Genomic DNA, 17,950 nt, shown 5'->3' with positions numbered 1-17,950 from the left:
CCAACAAAGTTAGCCTAGGTACCCAACTAACACAATCAGCTATATAGTACTGTACTGTAATAGGTTTATAATACTTTTCACACAAATAATACATAAAAAATAAATGCAAAAAAATGAAGAAAACATTTTTAATCTTACAGTACAGTACCTTGAAAAGTACAGTAGTACCAGCTACATCACCGCTGCTTTTACGCTTGCTTCTGGACATCCTGGGCTTGAAATAAAGATACTGTACTACTGTACTCTATGCAGTTCTGTACAGTAAAGAACACAAAAGCACAACCACTTGTAGAGGATGCACACACGTGACAATGTACACCAGACACATGAACTTACATGATTGGACATGCAAACGCACGTCTGCATCTTTGAAAGTCTGCAACTTGAAGGTTTGTATGTAGGTGACTTACTGTACTTTCACACAGTAATGCCCTTGAGCCTTTGTGCTTCACATCCCATGCTCCCCAAGACACTCTGAGTTTCATGTGCCCCTCATCCTTCCCTAAGCCCAAGCATGTTGTGCTATTGCTGGTCCATACTAGAATATATGTAGAATTACAAAATAAAATACAAATGCCCAGTAAAATATGAATTTCAGTTAAACAACAAATATGTTCTGGGATAAGTATATCCCAGATATTGCATGGGACATAATTATACAAAAAAAGTATCTATCTAATCTGACATACTGTTTACTCCTTTTGCCTGAAATCCTCTGCCCTACAGAGTCTTGGGAGGGGGGGAACCTCCTCATCCTCCAAAACCAGATCAAAATGAACTTTTTATGGACAGCTTTCTCTAATTTCGGAAATAGTCACTGTCTCCTCAGGGGCACAGTGCCCTGGGTTCTGCTCAGTTAGAGTACCACTGTTAGTGGTATAATATGTTATCAGGAATGGCTTCAATGCTGGGATCACCAGGAACCACATGGAAAGGAGGGGTCTGTACTTTCCTTCACACATTTATTCATGCACACATTCATTCATTCCATAACATGTACTCAGCACCTTCTCCATGTCCAGCACATGTCGGGTGCAGGGTTCACACATCAGTAAATAAGACAGTTATATTGTCTGGCATGGTAGGGCTTACAGCCCCATGGATCAGGAAGGTATTGGACAATAAATGAATAATTGATTTTAAGTTATGATCAGTCCTACAGAGGAATTTCAATACTAGGCACTTCAATAAGGACATGGGCAGTCATCCCAGGGTCACAAGGATGGTTCAACATACGCAAATCAATCAATGTGATATACCACATCAACAAAAGAAAAGATAAAAATGACATGATCATCTCAATAGATGTAGAAAAAGCATTTGATAAAATTCAACATCCATTTATGATAAAAACACAAAAGTAGGTAGAGGAAACATATCTCAATGTAATAAAAACTATTTATGACAAACACACAGCCAATGTAATACTCAACAGTGTAAAGATGAAAGCCTTCCCACTAAAATCTGGAACAAGACAAGGATGCCCACTCTTACCACTTCTCCTCAACATAGTATTGGAAGTCCTAGCCACAGCAATCAGACAAGAAAAAGAAAAGGTACCCAAATTGGAAGGGAAGAGGTAAAATTGTTACTATATGCAGATTATATAGAAAACCCTAAGGACTCCACACAAAAACTACTAGAACTGATAAATGAATTCAGCAAGGTAGCAGGATACAAGATTAACGTACAGAAATCAGTTGCATTTCTTTACACTTACAAAGACATAGCAGAAAGGGAATGTAAACAAACAATCCCTTTTTTTAAAATAGATCTTTATTGGAGTATAATTGCTTCACAATACTGTGTTAGTTTCTGTTGTACACCAAAGTGAATCAGCCATAGGCATACATATGTCCCCATATCCCCTCCCTCTTGAGCCTCCCTCCCAGCCTCCCTATCCCACCCCTCTAGGTCATCACAAAGCACCGAGCTGATCTCCCTGTGCTATGCTGCTGCTTCCCACTAGCTAACTATTTTACATTCGGTAGTGTATATATGTCGATGCTACTCTCACTTCGCCCCAGCTTCCCTCTCCCACCCCGTGTCCTCAAGTCCATTCTCTATGTCTACATCTTTATTCCTACCTGCAAGTAGGTTCATCAGTACCATTTTTTTTTTTTTTTTTAGATTCCATACATATGTGTTAGCATATGGTATTTGTTTTTCTCTTTCTGACTTACTTCATTCTGTATGACAGACTCTAGGTCCACTCTAGGTCCACTCTAGGTCTAGGTCCACCTCACTGCAAATAACTCAATTTTGTTTCTTCTTATGGCTGAGTAATATTCCATTGCATATATGTGCCACATCTTCTTTGTCCATTCATCTGTCAATGGACATTTAGGTTGCTTCCATGTCCTGGCTATTGTAAATAGTGCTGCAATGAACATTGTGGTACATGTCTCTTTTTGAAATATGGTTTTCTCAGGGTATATGCCCAGTAGTGGGATTGCAGGGTCATATGGTAGTTCTATTTTTAGTTTTTTGAGGAACCTCCATACTGTTCTCCATAGTGGTTGTATCAATTTACATTCCTACCAACAGTGCAGGAGGGTTCCCTTTTCACCACACCCTTTCCAGAATTTATTGTTTCTAGATTTTTTGATAATGGCCATTCTGACTGGTGTGAGGTGATACCTCATTGTAGTTTTGATCTGCATTTCTCTAATAATTAGTGATGTGGAGCATCTTTTCATGTGCCTCTTGGCCATCTGTATGTCTTCCTTGGTGAAAAGTCTATTTAGGTCTTCTGCCCATTTTTAAATTGGATTGTTTGTTTTTTTTGATACTGAACTCCATGAGCTGTTTGTATATTTTGGAGATTAATCCTTTGTTGTTTCATTTGCAAATATTTTCTCCCATTCTGAGGGTTGTCTTTTTGTCTTGTTTATGGTTTCCTTTGCTATGCAAAAGCTTTTAAGTTTAATTAAGCCCATTTATTTATTTTTGGTTTTATTTTCATTACTTTAGGAGGTGGGTCAAAAAAGGTCTTGCTGTGGTTTATGTCAAAGAGTGTTTTTCCTATGTTTTCCTCTAAGAGTTTTATAGTGTCTGGTCTTACATTTAGGTCTTTAATCCATTTGGAGTTTATTTTTGTATATGGTGTTAGGTAGTGTTCTAATTTCATTCTTTTACATGATGTAGCTGTCCAGTTTTTCCAGCACCACTTATTGAAGAGGCTGTCTTTTCTCCATTGTATGTTCTTGCCTCCTTTGTCGTAAATTAGGTGACCATATGTGTGTACGTTTATCTCTGGGCATTCTATCCTGTACCACTGATCTATATTTCTGTTTTTGTGCCACTACCGTACTGTCTTGATTACTGTAGCTTTGTAGTATAGTTTGAAGTCAGGGAGCCTGATTCCTCCAACTCCATTTTTCTTTCTCAGGATTGCTTGGCTATTCGGGGTCTTTTGTGTTTCCATACAAATTGTAAAACTTTTTGTTCTAATTCTTTGAAGAATGCCATTGGTAGTTTGATAGGGATGGCACTGAATCTGTAAATTGCTTTGGGTAGTATAGTCATTTTCACAATATTGATTCTTCCAATCCAAGAACATAGTATATTTCTCCATCTGTTTATGTCATCTTTGATTTCCTTCATCAGTGTTTTATAGTTTTCTGAGTACAAGTCTTTTGCCTCCTTAGGGAGGTTTATTCCTAGGTATTTTATTCTTTTTGTTGCAATGGTAAATGGGAGTGTTTCCTTAATTTGTCTTTCTGATTTTTCATTGTTGGTGTATAGGAGTGCCAGAGACTTCTGTGCATTAATTTTGTATCCTGCAACCTTACCAAATTCATTGATTAGTTCTAGCAGTTTTCTGGTGGCATCCTTAGGATTTTCTATGTATAGTATCATGCCATCTGCAAACAGTGACAGTTTTACTTCTCCTTTTCCAATTTGTATTCCTTTTATTTCTTTTTCTTCCCTGATTGCTGTGGCTAGGACTTCCAAAACTATGTTGAATAAGAGTGGCGAGAGCGGACATCCTTGTCTTTTTCCTGATCTTACTGGAAATGCTTTCAGTTTTTCACCATTGAATATGATGCTTGCTGTGGGTTTGTCATATATGGCCTTTATTATGTTGAGGTAGGTTCCCTCTATGCCCATTTTCTGGAGAGGGATGGGTGTTCTCATCAAAAAAATTTAGGAATAAACCTCACCAAGGAAGTGAAAGACTTACATGCTGAGAACTACAAAACATTAAGGGATACTGAAGATGATTCAAAGAAATGTAAAGATATCCCATGCTCTTGGATTGGAAGAATTAATAGTGTTGAAATGGCCATACTACCCTACCCAAAGCAATCTACGGATTTAATGCAATCCCTATCAAATTACCCATGACATTTTTTATAGAACTAGAACAAATAATCCTAAAATTCATATGGAACCATAAAAGACCCAGAATTGCCAAAGCAATCCTGAGGAAAAAAAAAAACAAAGCAGGGCACATAACCCTCCCAGACTTCAGACAATACTACAAAGCTACAGTAATCAAAACAGCATGGTATTGGCACAAAAACAGACAAACGGATCAATGGAACAGAATACAGGCCCAGAAATAAACCTACACACCAATGACCATTAATCTTCAACAAAAGGGGCAAGAATATACAATGGGGAAAAGACAGTCTCTTAAGCAAGTGGTATTGGACAACCGCATGTAAATCAATGCAGTTAGAACACACACTCACACCATGCCAAAAATAAAGTCAAAATGGCTTAAAGACTTAAATATAGGACAAGACACCATAAAACTCCTAGAAGAGAACATAGGCAAAACATTCTCTGACATAAATCATACCAATGTTTTCTTAGGTCTGACTCCAAAGGCAATAGAAATAAAAGCAAAAATAAACAAATGGGACTAAATCAATTTTACAAGCTTTTACACAGCAAAGGAAACCATAAACAGAATGAAAAGACAACCCACAAACCGGGAGAAAATATTTGCAAATGATGTGACCGATAAGGGCTTAATTTCCAAAATATACAAACAGCTCATACAATTCAATAACAAAAAAACAAACAACCCAATAGAAAAATGGGCAGAAGACCTAAATAGATATTTCTCCAAATTAGACATACAGATGGGCAGCAGGAACATGAAAAGATGCTCATTGTCACTAATAATTAGAGAAATGCAAGTCAAAACTACAATGAGGTACCACCTCACACCAGTCAGAATGCCCATCATTAAAAAGTCATCATTAAAAAGTCTACAAATAATAAATGCTGGAGAGGGTGTGGAGAAAAGGGAACCCTCTTGCACTGTTGGTGGGAATGTAAATTGATACAGCCACTATGGAGAACAGTATGGAGATTCCTCAAAAAACTAAAAATAGAGCTGCCATATGATCCAGCAATTCCACTCCTGGACATGTAATGAGACAAAATGATAATTCAAAAAGATACATGCACCCCTATGTTAACAGCAGCACTATTTACAATAGCCAAGACATGAAACAACCTAAATGTCCATTGATAGATGAATGGATAAAGAAGATGTGGTGTATACACACACACACACACACACACACACACACACACACACACACACACACACACTGGAATATTACTCGGCCATAAAAAAGAATGAAATAATGCCATTTGCAGCAACATGGATGGACCTAGAGGTTATCATACTAAGCGAAGTAAGTCAGAAAGAGAAAGACAAATACCATATGATATCACTTATATGTGGAATCTAAAATACAACACAAATGAACATATCTATGAAACAGACTCACAGACATACAGAACAGACTTGTTGCCAAGGGGGGTGGGGGCGGGGGAGGCAAAGATTGGGAGTTTGGGATTGGCAGATGCAAACTATTATATACAGAATGGATTAAAAAAACAAGGTCCTACTGTATAGCAGAGGGAACTATATTCAATATCCTGTGGTAAACCGTAATGGAAAAGAATATGAAAAAGAATACACACACACACACAATACACATATGTATAACTGAGTCACTTTGCTGTACAGCAGAAATTAACACTGTAAATCAACTACATGTCAATAAAATTTAAGAAAAAATAAAGACATAGATAGTAGCTAGACTGGTCATGGAAAGCCTTTTAAGGAGGTAACATTGTTAACTAGAACCTGAGAAATAAGAAGTAGCCAGTTGTAGGAAGAGAGAGGAAAGGGGGTTTCAATAAGAAAGAACTGCCTGTGAGGAGGGCCTGAGGCCAGGAAAAGCTTGTCATGTGTGAACCTGTTAGAAGAACTGAGTAGACAAGAGGGGCAAGAAGCATAAGTACAGAGCCGTAAGCTGGGGACAGATCATACAGGACCTTACCAACCATGTTAAGGAGGTTATTTGAAGTAGAGTAGGAGGCTGTTAATGGGTCTTAAGCAGAGCAGTGACACAATCTGATTCAGGTATTTGAAAGATCACACTACTGTGAGCCTCTTTCGTCTCCCAACCCCCAACGTTCACACTGAATGCACTTAATAAATATTTGATGAATAAATGAGTCTGTTCCCTTATTTGACCCTTGCTTTCCCTATCTGTAACAGGACCTTTGGACTTCCATCTGACACTTTTCCATCCAGGAAGAATGGTGTCCCACTGTTTACATGCCCCCACTGTAAAGAAAGTTATCAGAGAGGTATTTTAAACTCTCAGAACCCCCATCCTCACTGGAAGGGGCTTTGGTCTAAAGAAGAGCTGAAATATAACTTAGGAAACTTTACCAAGTAGTATTTTGGCTTTTAAATTAAATATCAGCACTGGATTTCCACTGGGAATCTGGCCCAGGCTTCTGGAAAGGAAGATGTGATCAACAATACAGGTCAGACCCCCAGGATGCGGCACAAGAGAAACTACCTTCAGCACCCGGGGGGATGGCTTTGCATCATCATAAAGGAGAAAGTGATGGAGGAAAGAACACTCCCTTCCCCACAGTCTACCCTCTTCATCCAGGGAAGACCCAGCGCTGAGGATCTTACAGGCATCTTCTGTCGAGGACCTAACCCATAGGCACCAAGATATTAACTCCCAAAGCTGGGGGAAGAAAAGAAGGAAGGGGTTGGGGGAATCTCCTTTCCTGCTTTTTTCTTCTTGGCTGGGATTTTTTGAACCTCAAATAAAGTCCATATCCCTTATCTCAGGACGCTAGGGTCTCCAAAATTTCCCCTAATATATTTAAAGTTTGAAAGCCTATTGGTCCCCTTCTCTTTCCCAGCCCACCTCACCCCCAACATACCTTACATTGCAATCAAACCTAAATACCCTTTGCTCAAAAACTCTCTCCCCATTTTTATTTTCAGCTCCCAAATGTCAAAATTCTTAGCACCCACCCTAGGCCTCAAGGTCTTCTGGCCCACCCTACTCTTCCTCTGCACCAGTGGGAAGGTCCATACCCTGCCCTGAGCACCCGCTGCCCTGCATCTAGACCTTTCTCACATCCTGGCTGTTGTCCACCACATGCTAAGGTCAATTACATCCCACCATAGCGATCGGCTCCTTTAAGAGCCAGGATTACCAGTTCTCCCTCTTTGAATGCCCCGCAGGGTCAACCTCCATTATTGGAAGAAGGAGAGAAAAGAGGCAGAGAGCAATACTAACTAGCATCTCATCTCATTTTTATTTATTTGTTTATATAAATTTATTTATTTATTTATTGGCTGCATTGGGTCTTCGTTGCTGCACACAGGCTTTCTCTAGTTGTGGTGAGCTGGGGCTACTCTTCATTGCAATGCACGGGCTTCTCATCACAGTGGCTTCTCTTGTTGCGGAGCATGGGCTCTAGGAGCACGGGCTCCAGAGCGCAGGCTCAGTAGTTGTGCCGCACAGGCTTAGTTGCTCCACGGTATGTGGGATCTTCCCGGACCAGGGCTCAAACCCGTGTCCCCTGCATTGGCCAGCGGATTCTTAACCACTGCACCACCAGGGAAGTCCCTCATCTCATTTTTACAGCAACCCTGCATGATGATTCTACTATCCACAATTTTCAGATGAGAAAACCGAGGCTCACAGAGGTTAAGCAAAAACCCCAATCCCCTAGGTCCTAAGCATCCAAGCCCATTTAATTCTAATACTGGTGTCTCCCCAGCCCCCATTAAAGGCCGCCCAAACAAAGCTACTTCGCTTTTTAAGACTATCTGCCTCTCTTTCCCATCTGTTACACACTCTTCTCCTGCACTTACTGCAAAGATCATTTGTACCACATCTCACAGCTCTCCCCCAGCCCTTCCCTGAAATCTGGCATTTCATGGGAGTGAGCTAGCTAAGCCTCCTGCCAACACTACAGGACTGTAGGGACTGTTTGGTTTCCAAGGGACCAGCTTGGACCAGAAGCACCAGAGTGTAGTACATCTGCCACAAGAGCAATGAGACATTTTGGTCTTCACTTGTTTGCAGATCTCATCTGGAACATTTCTCAGAGAAAGCAAATGTTATAGTCACCAGCAAAAAAAAAAAAAAAAAAAATCATTTTACCCCGCTCTGCAGGTCAGAAGTGGTTACTGAGAGCAAGAAGTCTCCTTCTAGTTGACTACTGCCCAAAAAATAAAGTCTCCTTTGCAAAGGCTGAGAGACTTTTTGTGATCAGGCCCCTGGTCTCTTCTCCCTGCTGTTCCAGCCCACCCACAGACAGGCTCTGACCACACAGAGGGCTGAGACTGCCCCCATCCCAGGACCTTAACATGAAATGAAGGCTACACTCCTGGTGGTGGTCTTTCCTCTACCTAGAATCTATTCCTGTCTATGTTTCCTTGTGAGCTTCTTCTCAACCTCTAAAATGTATCTCACCAACAACCCTCTCCTGCACCTTCTCTGAATCCCTGTGACTTTGTTAGCAGAATGAATCACTTTCAAAAGTGATGAGAACACAGCACCTTGTACACGCCTCTAACCATCATTCATACAACAGCTATATGTGCATCACCTGCTTTGTACCAGGCGCTGTGTGCGGCCCTGGGGATACAGCAATGGATCAAAGAAATTAAACCCCTTTCTTCATGGGATTTACGACTGCCTCATCATATGAGGCTCCTCCAGTGCACTGTCTGTGTCTCCAGCAAAGAACACTTAATTCCCATCTTTATTTCTCCAGGACAAAGCATGGTGCCCAGCACTCGGTAGACATTCAACCGTTGTCTTTATGTTCAACTGGGGAAGACACATGTCATGACTAACGCTCACCAGGAAGTCAGGATGCCTGGCTCTGCCCCCAAACAACCTGCATGATCTGAGACCAAAACCAGTTCCCATTCTCAGAAATAATTCCCTTGCTGAAATTGAGAGCCAGGGAGGACATGCTCTCAGGGGTTACTTAGGGCAATATGCTTCAAATGAGCTAGAAAATCCACAGTGTGTTTTTCACAGGAGAGAAAAACAAAATAAAAAGCTCTGGGCAGATCCTAACTGGATTTGGAGTCAGAATTACCAGGAAGTCTCAAGATCTTAGTCAGTTCCTTCTGATCCTAAGCCCAGGGCCTGCGGGCAACCTGACAGCCCATCTTCAAATCAATCCCACTGATGTTGTTCTGAAACAAGGCCACTTCCCAACAGACCACAGCGCGGAGGTGCTTGTTGGGGTTTCCTGCCATCCTGTGTGGCAGATACAGACACAGGTCTGTATCTCTAGGCAGAGACAGAGGGTGTATGAGGCATGTCCAGAAGGTTTGACCCTTTCTGTGTTAATAGTGTGACAGCGACCTTTCTTCCTGACACAAAATAGTTCTACACGTGGTGTGAAGGAGAACTTGAAACCTCACCAATCCATCCTCCAGATGCAGACAGTTTCTCTCACAAAATAGGGGAGACAGAGGCATTTTGGTGGATTTTATGAACAGAATGGGGAAAACCCCTTAGGTTCTTTTTTCATCACCTAGAAATGTCAGTCATTGTGACCTAAAGATGGTTAATGACCGGAGGAATAGAACCATTTCATCCCTATGTCTTAGGTCTTTGTATGGAAAGCCTCCTTTCAAGGTTGAAAAGAGGAAGAATGTCCAAGTGGGGAGGAGTGATTGGACCTCCCAGCGTGAAACCCATCCCCTGATAATCACCCTCAAAAGACTTCTCACCACCTCCTGCTGCCAAGTCTACACTGGCCTCCGGAGGCACTGTTTCCCCTGTAAACTTGCTAGCCCCAGTATGGGCACAGGACCCTGCCCTTCATTCTTTGTGCCACAACTGAAACAAGAGCTGGAACCTCCAACTCAGATTGATTAAAGACCTAGGAAAAACAAAAGGGAAAGCAACTCAAAGGATCGTGTAAAAGTTGAAAATCAGATCACTTGACTCAGCAGATTTGACTTGATCTCTGGACTCTGGGGCATCTCCATTCTAGCAGTGGGTTGGCCTCCATGAAATCACACCACCCAGGAGCCCACAGCCTGAGGTTTGTCCTCTCAGCATTCCAGGCACAAGAGAATGAGCCTCAGAAAAAAAGGCAGGAAAGCGTTCCCCTGTGCTGTCAAAGTCTTGCTTAGCAAGATCCAGTTTTCTAAGGAACAGAATCTCCTGTAGAAGGGACCTCAGTCCTACTTTATGGCCTCAGGGTTGATCAGGTGAAGATTTAGCCCAATAAGGCCAACATCCTCCTTCCCGACAAGTGATAGATTCGTGTGGTTTCAGAAGAGCTGTGGTTTGCTGTTTGTATATCCAACTGCTTGATGGACGTTTCTTCCAGCTCCTCAAAGTCAACTCATGATCACCTTCCTCCTGGACCCCCAGACTGCTCCTCCTCTCACATCCCCCATTTCAGACCAGCACCAGACACCCCGCAGGCAAACATACAAGCTCTCTGCATTCTTTCCCTCAACCTTGCCATGCCCGCTCTTCACCAAGCCTTGGTGACATTATCCTGACAAGTCCCAGCTGTCCTTACGGTCAAGCTCCACAGTTGTGTCCTCTTTCAGACCACTGTCTCCTCTTCCCCGAATTGCTGGAACATCCTCCTAACTGGTCCTCTTTACCCTGGATCCCTCCTTTACCAAGCACATGGCTCTTGTGATACAGTTCCCTGAAAATCAGCTCAAGTCTTATTATTCCTCTGCCTCAAAACCTCCAGAAGCTTCCCATTGCCATAAAAACAAGGATTGTATTCTCAAGGGTTTTACCGAGTGTTCCACAGGCTAAGTATAATACAAAAAGAGATTTTCTGAAAAATACCTCTGGGAAACTAGATTAATACACTTGAAAAATGTGTTTAAATGCAGGACTTCTCAGTGCTTTTGATAAGATATTGATAAGTAAATTGATAAGTGTATTGAAGTTCCATGGGTGTACTATATTGGGCAACATTCCAAAAATTATTTTATCAACAAGTATTTTAGCAGTATTCTGTGGTACTGTATTTAAAAATTCTTGTGTGTAATATGAAGCACAAAGCCTATATTCTGGCATTTAATGTACTGTGTAATTTAACTCCACTTTTGTTTCTTCAGTTTCATCCACGAACAATGCTTAGCTTATTGGGTTTTTAATTATAAAATAAATGCATGATTTTTTTATGAAGTTAAATAAGAAACTTTGTAAAGAATTTAAAATTTATTTTTCTTCAAACTAGTGCCTTAAGATAACAAAATGATACCATTTTTATCATTCTGTTTCTCTCTTTTGCTATGCTTATAGACACAGAGACAAAGATATACAGGCTTCCTTATTCTTTTTCTTCTTCCTTCTTTTTTCTTTTCACTAAAATAATCATAATATTTCATACATTATTCTGCAGCTTCTTTTTATGTCATTGACAGTGTTTTCCTGGACATCTTTCCAGATTAATGCACATTGATCTTTATCATTCACTGAAGTAGCTTTGTGATCCACTACAGCACAAATGCACCAAAACACCACAGTTTCTTCAATCGTTCCCCTATTAATGGGTTGCTAGCATTCTAGTTGTTTCCAGGGTATTTATTTTTATTTTTTGTTTGTTTAACACATGCAATGCTACAATAAACATTCATAATTCAATACTTTCATTTTATTTCTGAAGGATTAGTGTCCCAAAAGTTGACCAAACTCATTTTTTTTTTTTAACCAAAAACTCCTATTATTCACTTTTAGTAGCTCTTGGGTGAGATGAAAACCTACTGAAACGGTCAAGGGTAGATTCTAAACCCCTGGCTGGTGCCCATTATTCTAAATGCCAGATAAAATGACCTTCTGCCCTTTTGAAGTCAACTCTTAGGATGCCTTTCTGGGCACAGTGGGCAGATGGTCAGCCTCCTGGTTCATCACAGGACACTGGTCCCCAACCACCTCCTTCCTGCCTTTACTCAGGCTCCACGATGATCCCCTCCTGAGCTGGGTCTCAGTGACGCCTTCATTTAGAGAAGAACCGAAAGACATCGACCATACGACCACAACAGGAGACGATGCACAGGAGCACATGACTCAGAGACAGCCGTGCCCACAAAGCCCACGAGAAGGACTCAGGAGGGAGCAGAGCTGACATGGGGACGGGGGCTGCTCCCATCCTCTAGAGAGACTGTGCATTGCACACGTGAACTCCGCCCAGAAACTGAATTCCAGTGGACCCCGTTCAGGGGAGTCAGTTCTGGGAGACATCAACCTTCCTTCCTCTCCTCCTCACCATCTCTCCCCTTTGAAACCCATCCTGCTGACCAAGCTGCAAGTGATCCTACAAGTTACTCACACATTTTGTTCTCTTGGCCTCAGTTTCATCAACTATAAAATGGACATCATAGTAACATCTCATAGAGGTGTGAAGATTTAATAAGTATAATTTATTTCCCTTCAAATCAGTGCCCAGATGTAGACAGATATAGATATAAATATAGATATAGATATTATACATGTAAAGTGCTTAAAACAGTGGCCCACAGCAATCTCCCAGGAAGCCTTACTGGAATGCTCCAGCCTGAGACACCATGGACCACTCTTTGTTCCCTACACATGGCATGATGCCAAACCCCTGCACCTTTGCCCATGTCCCTGCCTCCCCTCAGAGTGACCCTCCCCCAGTCCAATGCCTGCTTGCCCAAGTCCTTCTCCTCTTCAAAAGCTCACTTCAAATGGTACCCCCCATTATAGAGCCTTTCAGGATTCTCATCTATTCTCCAACACCCGCAAAGCTTTCACTCTCCCATCTCATTTTATAACAGCTCTCCTCCTTAGTCCAGTCATTTTCTGCCTTGCATTACAGTCATGTCTATGCCCTTGACTTTCTCTCCGTTGGATGGCAAGTTCCTTGACAGCATGGCTGAAATCCTTCCATTCCCTTTGCTGTCTGCCACAGTGACGGACGCACAGTGACGCCAAACACATACCGGCCAAGTGAATGTTGTCACCTTCGAAACCCTTTGCAGTGACAACGTCTCTGCCCATCTTTGAACTCCATCCCATTGTTGCATAAAAACTGAGGTGTCCTCTCAATGGGTAGAAGGATGGGTAGGCCCACTGCACGCTGGGGTCCACTGCAGTGCCTTGGGGAAGGCAGGATCGCCACAGCCTCACGAGAAGTGTGGGGCTCTGGCTGGGTAAGAGCGTGGAGGCAGGGACTGGTCATGCTGGCTCAGGGGGCATCTGAAGCTCGAGCCCTCCTACGGGCACGTGTCCACACACCTCACCAACTCATCACCACCTGTGCCAGAGCCCAAATTTTAATCTGAAGTGCAGTGTCTGACCCAAGTGAAATGGAATACAGGGAAGGTCGAATCCTATTAAGTCATCAGACCATAAAGCAGAAAGGTATAGAGCTGACAAATTGCTTCTCCCAGAGGCAGCAGCTGTGAGACACTCAGCAAGGCTGGGCTCTGACCCAGGAAAGGGCCAACAGATGGTCCCTCCTTCTTCCCACAGCCTGGTCTCAAGGTGCAACATCCTTTCCCAGTCGAGGGGGCTTAAGTGTTTAATGTGTGAGTGTTTAGCATGGTTCCTTGTATTTTATTCAAATGGAACCTGGGTGTACCAGACCAGGTCAGGTCAGGCTACAGGATAGTAAGTCCACAGTAACTCCTTATAAAAGGATTTCTGCTGGTTGTGCACCAAGTTACAATTGCACAAGTCCCAGCATCCTGCCCTTTCCCTCCCAGATAGTCCTGGGAGGAGCTGAGGGTGGCAATCATATGTTCCTGAGTTCTCGTGGCTCCACTGGAACATGCACTCTACTCCTTTTTTATGCTCTGTCAGCCACCAAGGTGACTGTGTCCAGGAGGGGGGAGGTTGAGGAGGGAGGAAAATAGTGCGTACATTTTATCTACATTATCCCACAGAATTCTCCCTATAACCATGTAATGTCGGTATTATGGTCCCCATTGTAAAAATGAACAAAGAGAGGTCCAGCGAGGATAGTTACTTATCCAAGGTCAAGCAGCTAGTACAAAGTTAAGTTGGATACAAGGTTGAATCTTCCTGATTAAAGACAACTTTTAGTCCATCACGCAACACACTTTTCTTGCTGCCTCCAAAGCCCCTACTCTAGTCCACAATTGCCTTCCTGAAATATAAAAAGCAGCAACCTCCCTCTAAAAAGTGTGCTTTACTTGTTTTTAAGTTTCCGTTCCATTCTAGGACTTTTCAATGGACTTTACAACTTTCTAGAAACACCCTGCTAAGAGTTCTGTCAACAAAGCTATGCTGCTGGTCTCTGGCCTCAGTATTCCTCCAGGGCACCTGCCCATTTGACCCAGATAGTTCTTGCCCTTAGACTCACTGCTGTGCTGGTGCCCACCCCCCACCCACCTCAGCTCTTAAACGTGGCTCCCAGTTCTCAATGCAGACCCCTTGGTCTGATGGGCTATTAGGAAAAGCTTTATCCTCTGAACTGCAACCGTTCTTGCTCAAATAGAATTTTGAAACGGGACTCAGAGACCGTAGGTAAGGGACACTTTTTCCTTCTACTTAAGCACACTAGTGAACCTCTGTAAGTCTCAGTTTCCTCACCTGTCAAAGGGATAATAATTGTTCCTCTTTCCTTGGATATAAAATGTCAGTCCTGTCCTATGCATCTAAAGTGCTCAGAGTAGCAACTAGCACAGAATGAAAGCTCAATAGACGTCAGCCCCACCCTCCACCTCATCAGCCACTCTGCCTGGTCCCAAATCACCACTGTTGACAGGACCTGCACACCCCACCTCTGGCTACAGTGGAAGATAAAGGGGTTGGCTGAGGAGGTGGGCGCTTACAGAGAACAGAGCAGCCCTGGGTTCTTCACATATTTCTGAGAAGCTGCAATTTCATTCTCACCTGGACCAAAGGAATAACCCAACATCTGCTGGGTGACTCGCTACTGTTCTCCTAAATGCCTCCTGACTCCAGCCCACTCACATCAAAGAAGACTCATGAACCCAACTCTTCCACACTGGGGTTCAGATCTTTCTAGGGAGTCTATATTCCTCATGCAAAGGCTCTCATGGCAACCCATCCCGCTAGCTCTCCAAACACTGGAATCCATTGGGTTGGGAAAACTTTTTTTTTTTTTCCCCTCAAATAACGTAGAGACAGAAATAGGGCCACCACTCTACTGACTGGGTCTTCCTCCCTTCCTGCTTCCTCAGCTGCAGTTAGTTATAACCATTGGCAACTGCATCCATCCTTACATCCATACTCATTAACTGGTTATTTGAATAGATTGTTTAACTCTACCCAGGAGATTGCAAATCCTGACTTCTTTCAGGAGCATATCTTAATTTTCAAAGCATAAACTTAATAATAAAGAACAGTATTATAAGTATTACAAATAAATCCAAAGCAGATCCCAGAATTACAATGGAAGTATTTGCATAGTGCCGTGGAAGCACAGGGGAGGGTTAGCGCCATTCTCTCTGAAAGAAGACTAACCTGATGCCATTCTACTCTTGGAACATGCCTCCCTCCTTCAAGTTGTGGCTCAGACTTCAGCTCCTTCGGGAAGCCATTCCAATGAACAATTTAAACTTTCAGAAAAATACAGCAAATTCCAAGGACTGAAAACTGGGTTCCATCTAAACTTCCTCCTGACAGGTTGGGGAATACAGTTTGATCTGGGAAGTAACTAGATTTGGAATCTGCTGAGCCACACAAAAATAGGTGTTTCCCAGAAGTTCTCTTGAGCATGAGGAAGAGGAGGAATCTAGGAAACTCTTCAACCTTTTTGGCTGAAGCTTCTCAACATTTGGGAGGTTCTTACCCCAATCAGTGGTCTTAGGAATTTCCAAGCAGACCACACTGTGATGCACCCCTCCTTCCACTGTAGGTCTTTTCATTTTGTATGTGGAGGGTGGAGGGTGGAGGGTGGAGAGTGGGGAGTGGGGCTTTTTTCTGGGGAAAGCTCAAAAAAAGGCTTGTCATTTGTAATCTGTTAAGGCAATTATCACATTCAACTAATGATTAGATACAAGAATAATTAGCAACCATTTCACCCAAGGGGCTGCTTTTCTTCAGAGAGCAAAAAGGGGCTTCTTAATTTTCCTAAATGTTTTGCTATTAGTGCTTCATTTAATGCCAGAAGACATCAAGAACAATCCCATTCCCCTTCTCACCTACACCATTCCGATGACTGCACAGGCACGAGAATTCAGTGACAGAGATGGGGGAAGGCACTGATCTTTGCTTAGTCAAACCTTCAACTTTCCTGACTGGATTTAGGAAGACATGATTATTTTCATTCATTGTTCTCTCTACCGAATGTAAAAGGAGAGAGTCAGGACTCATGTCAGAGTTCCAGCTTTTCACACGATGGATCTAAACAATATTACCTCTTATGAGCAAGTCTGGTTCTGTAGTACAAGCTCTGGTTATGAATGAATGATGACTCCTTCCCCCAGTAAGACAGTGACTCCAAGATTTGCATATCCAACCAAAATCTGTATCCTGAGAATCAGTTATCACTGAACACACCAGTGCACCAAGGCTTAAGTTCATCATCTCCCTCCCCGTATCTTCTTCCCTCTGTGTTCCCATACTGGTGAAGAGGCCACCCGGCCTTGCACTTCAGAAACCTGTGCACCACCTTGCAATTCTCCTCCCCCTCATCTCCAAGTCTTACTGAGTCTATCTTCTTATAATCAATAATACCAACCATCTTTTCTCCACCCCAACCTCTATGACATGGTTCAGCTCCTTATCACTTCATGCATGAATTTCTTGAATATCTCCTGCATGTGCCCCACCCCCAAGCTTGACCTGCCTCCTAAACTTTCCCTACTGCCCTAGCAATCTTTCTCCAATGTAAATCTCATTAAGTCACTACATTCTTTACCTTATTGCTCATTTCCCTTCAGGATCGATTTCAAGTTTCTTATATTTCCTGAAGAGCCTCCATAATCTGTATCTGGTCCTCCTCCTGGCCCCTGCCCTAAATGCACTCTATAATCTATGGAAATATTTACATCCCTTCATCATGAACGTTCTTTTATTACTGTGATTTAGTGTCCCTGTGGCAAATGGCATAGAGAATGATTGGGTTTTACCTCTCAATCTGAGAATCACTGTCTTTTAGCAAGTGACATTAACTCATTCATAGAATTGGACATAAGTGCCCAAGTATATATTAGTAATTACAGTACTGTGAATGAGGTAATTCATTCTCTGTTTGCTGCTCTTTCTGGTTATTTCCTTATTCTTTGTTTCTTCTCTGACTTCTCTTGAATTGATTGAGGTTCTTCTGCCCTGCTTCCCCTGACCTGAATATTTAGTGGTTTAGGGATTGTACTCTAGGTCTATTTTTAGAATTGTTACTTTACACTTTTGATAAACATACTTGAACACGGGTTATTCAGGACAATTTTAGGGACAATCAGCATGTATATTCTCCCTATAACAAGAGTCTCAGCATGCTTTAAATTCCATCTGCCCCTTTATGCAGCACAAGCATGTTGCATTTGGAATGAGCTGAAGTATTTTAGTTAGAAAATTAATTTTTTTAAACATCAAAATAAGGTTTTTCCTGGTTTATTTGTTTACAATTGTTTCTTTAACCCTACTTCTTCTTCTTGGATTTTTTTTTCCCCTGGCTCATAATTCTTTTCAAGGGA

At 42.2% G+C, this 17,950-nt stretch overlaps 2 protein-coding genes across 3 annotated transcripts in view; one reads left to right on the top strand and one right to left on the bottom strand.

Annotated features, from left to right (window-relative positions):
* The window catches only part of LOC309617191 (uncharacterized protein), a 661,226-nt gene that overhangs the window by 38,826 nt on the left and 604,450 nt on the right, over positions 1–17,950 (bottom strand). The gene's annotated exons all lie outside the window — the stretch shown is intronic.
* The window catches only part of LOC309617194 (uncharacterized protein), a 549,153-nt gene that overhangs the window by 517,816 nt on the left and 13,387 nt on the right, over positions 1–17,950 (top strand). The gene's annotated exons all lie outside the window — the stretch shown is intronic.

This window comes from Balaenoptera borealis, assembly GCF_965194805.1.
Source record: "Balaenoptera borealis genome assembly, chromosome: 19".
NCBI lineage: Eukaryota > Metazoa > Chordata > Mammalia > Artiodactyla > Balaenopteridae > Balaenoptera > Balaenoptera borealis.
This window is presented reverse-complemented; position numbering and strand designations above follow the sequence as displayed.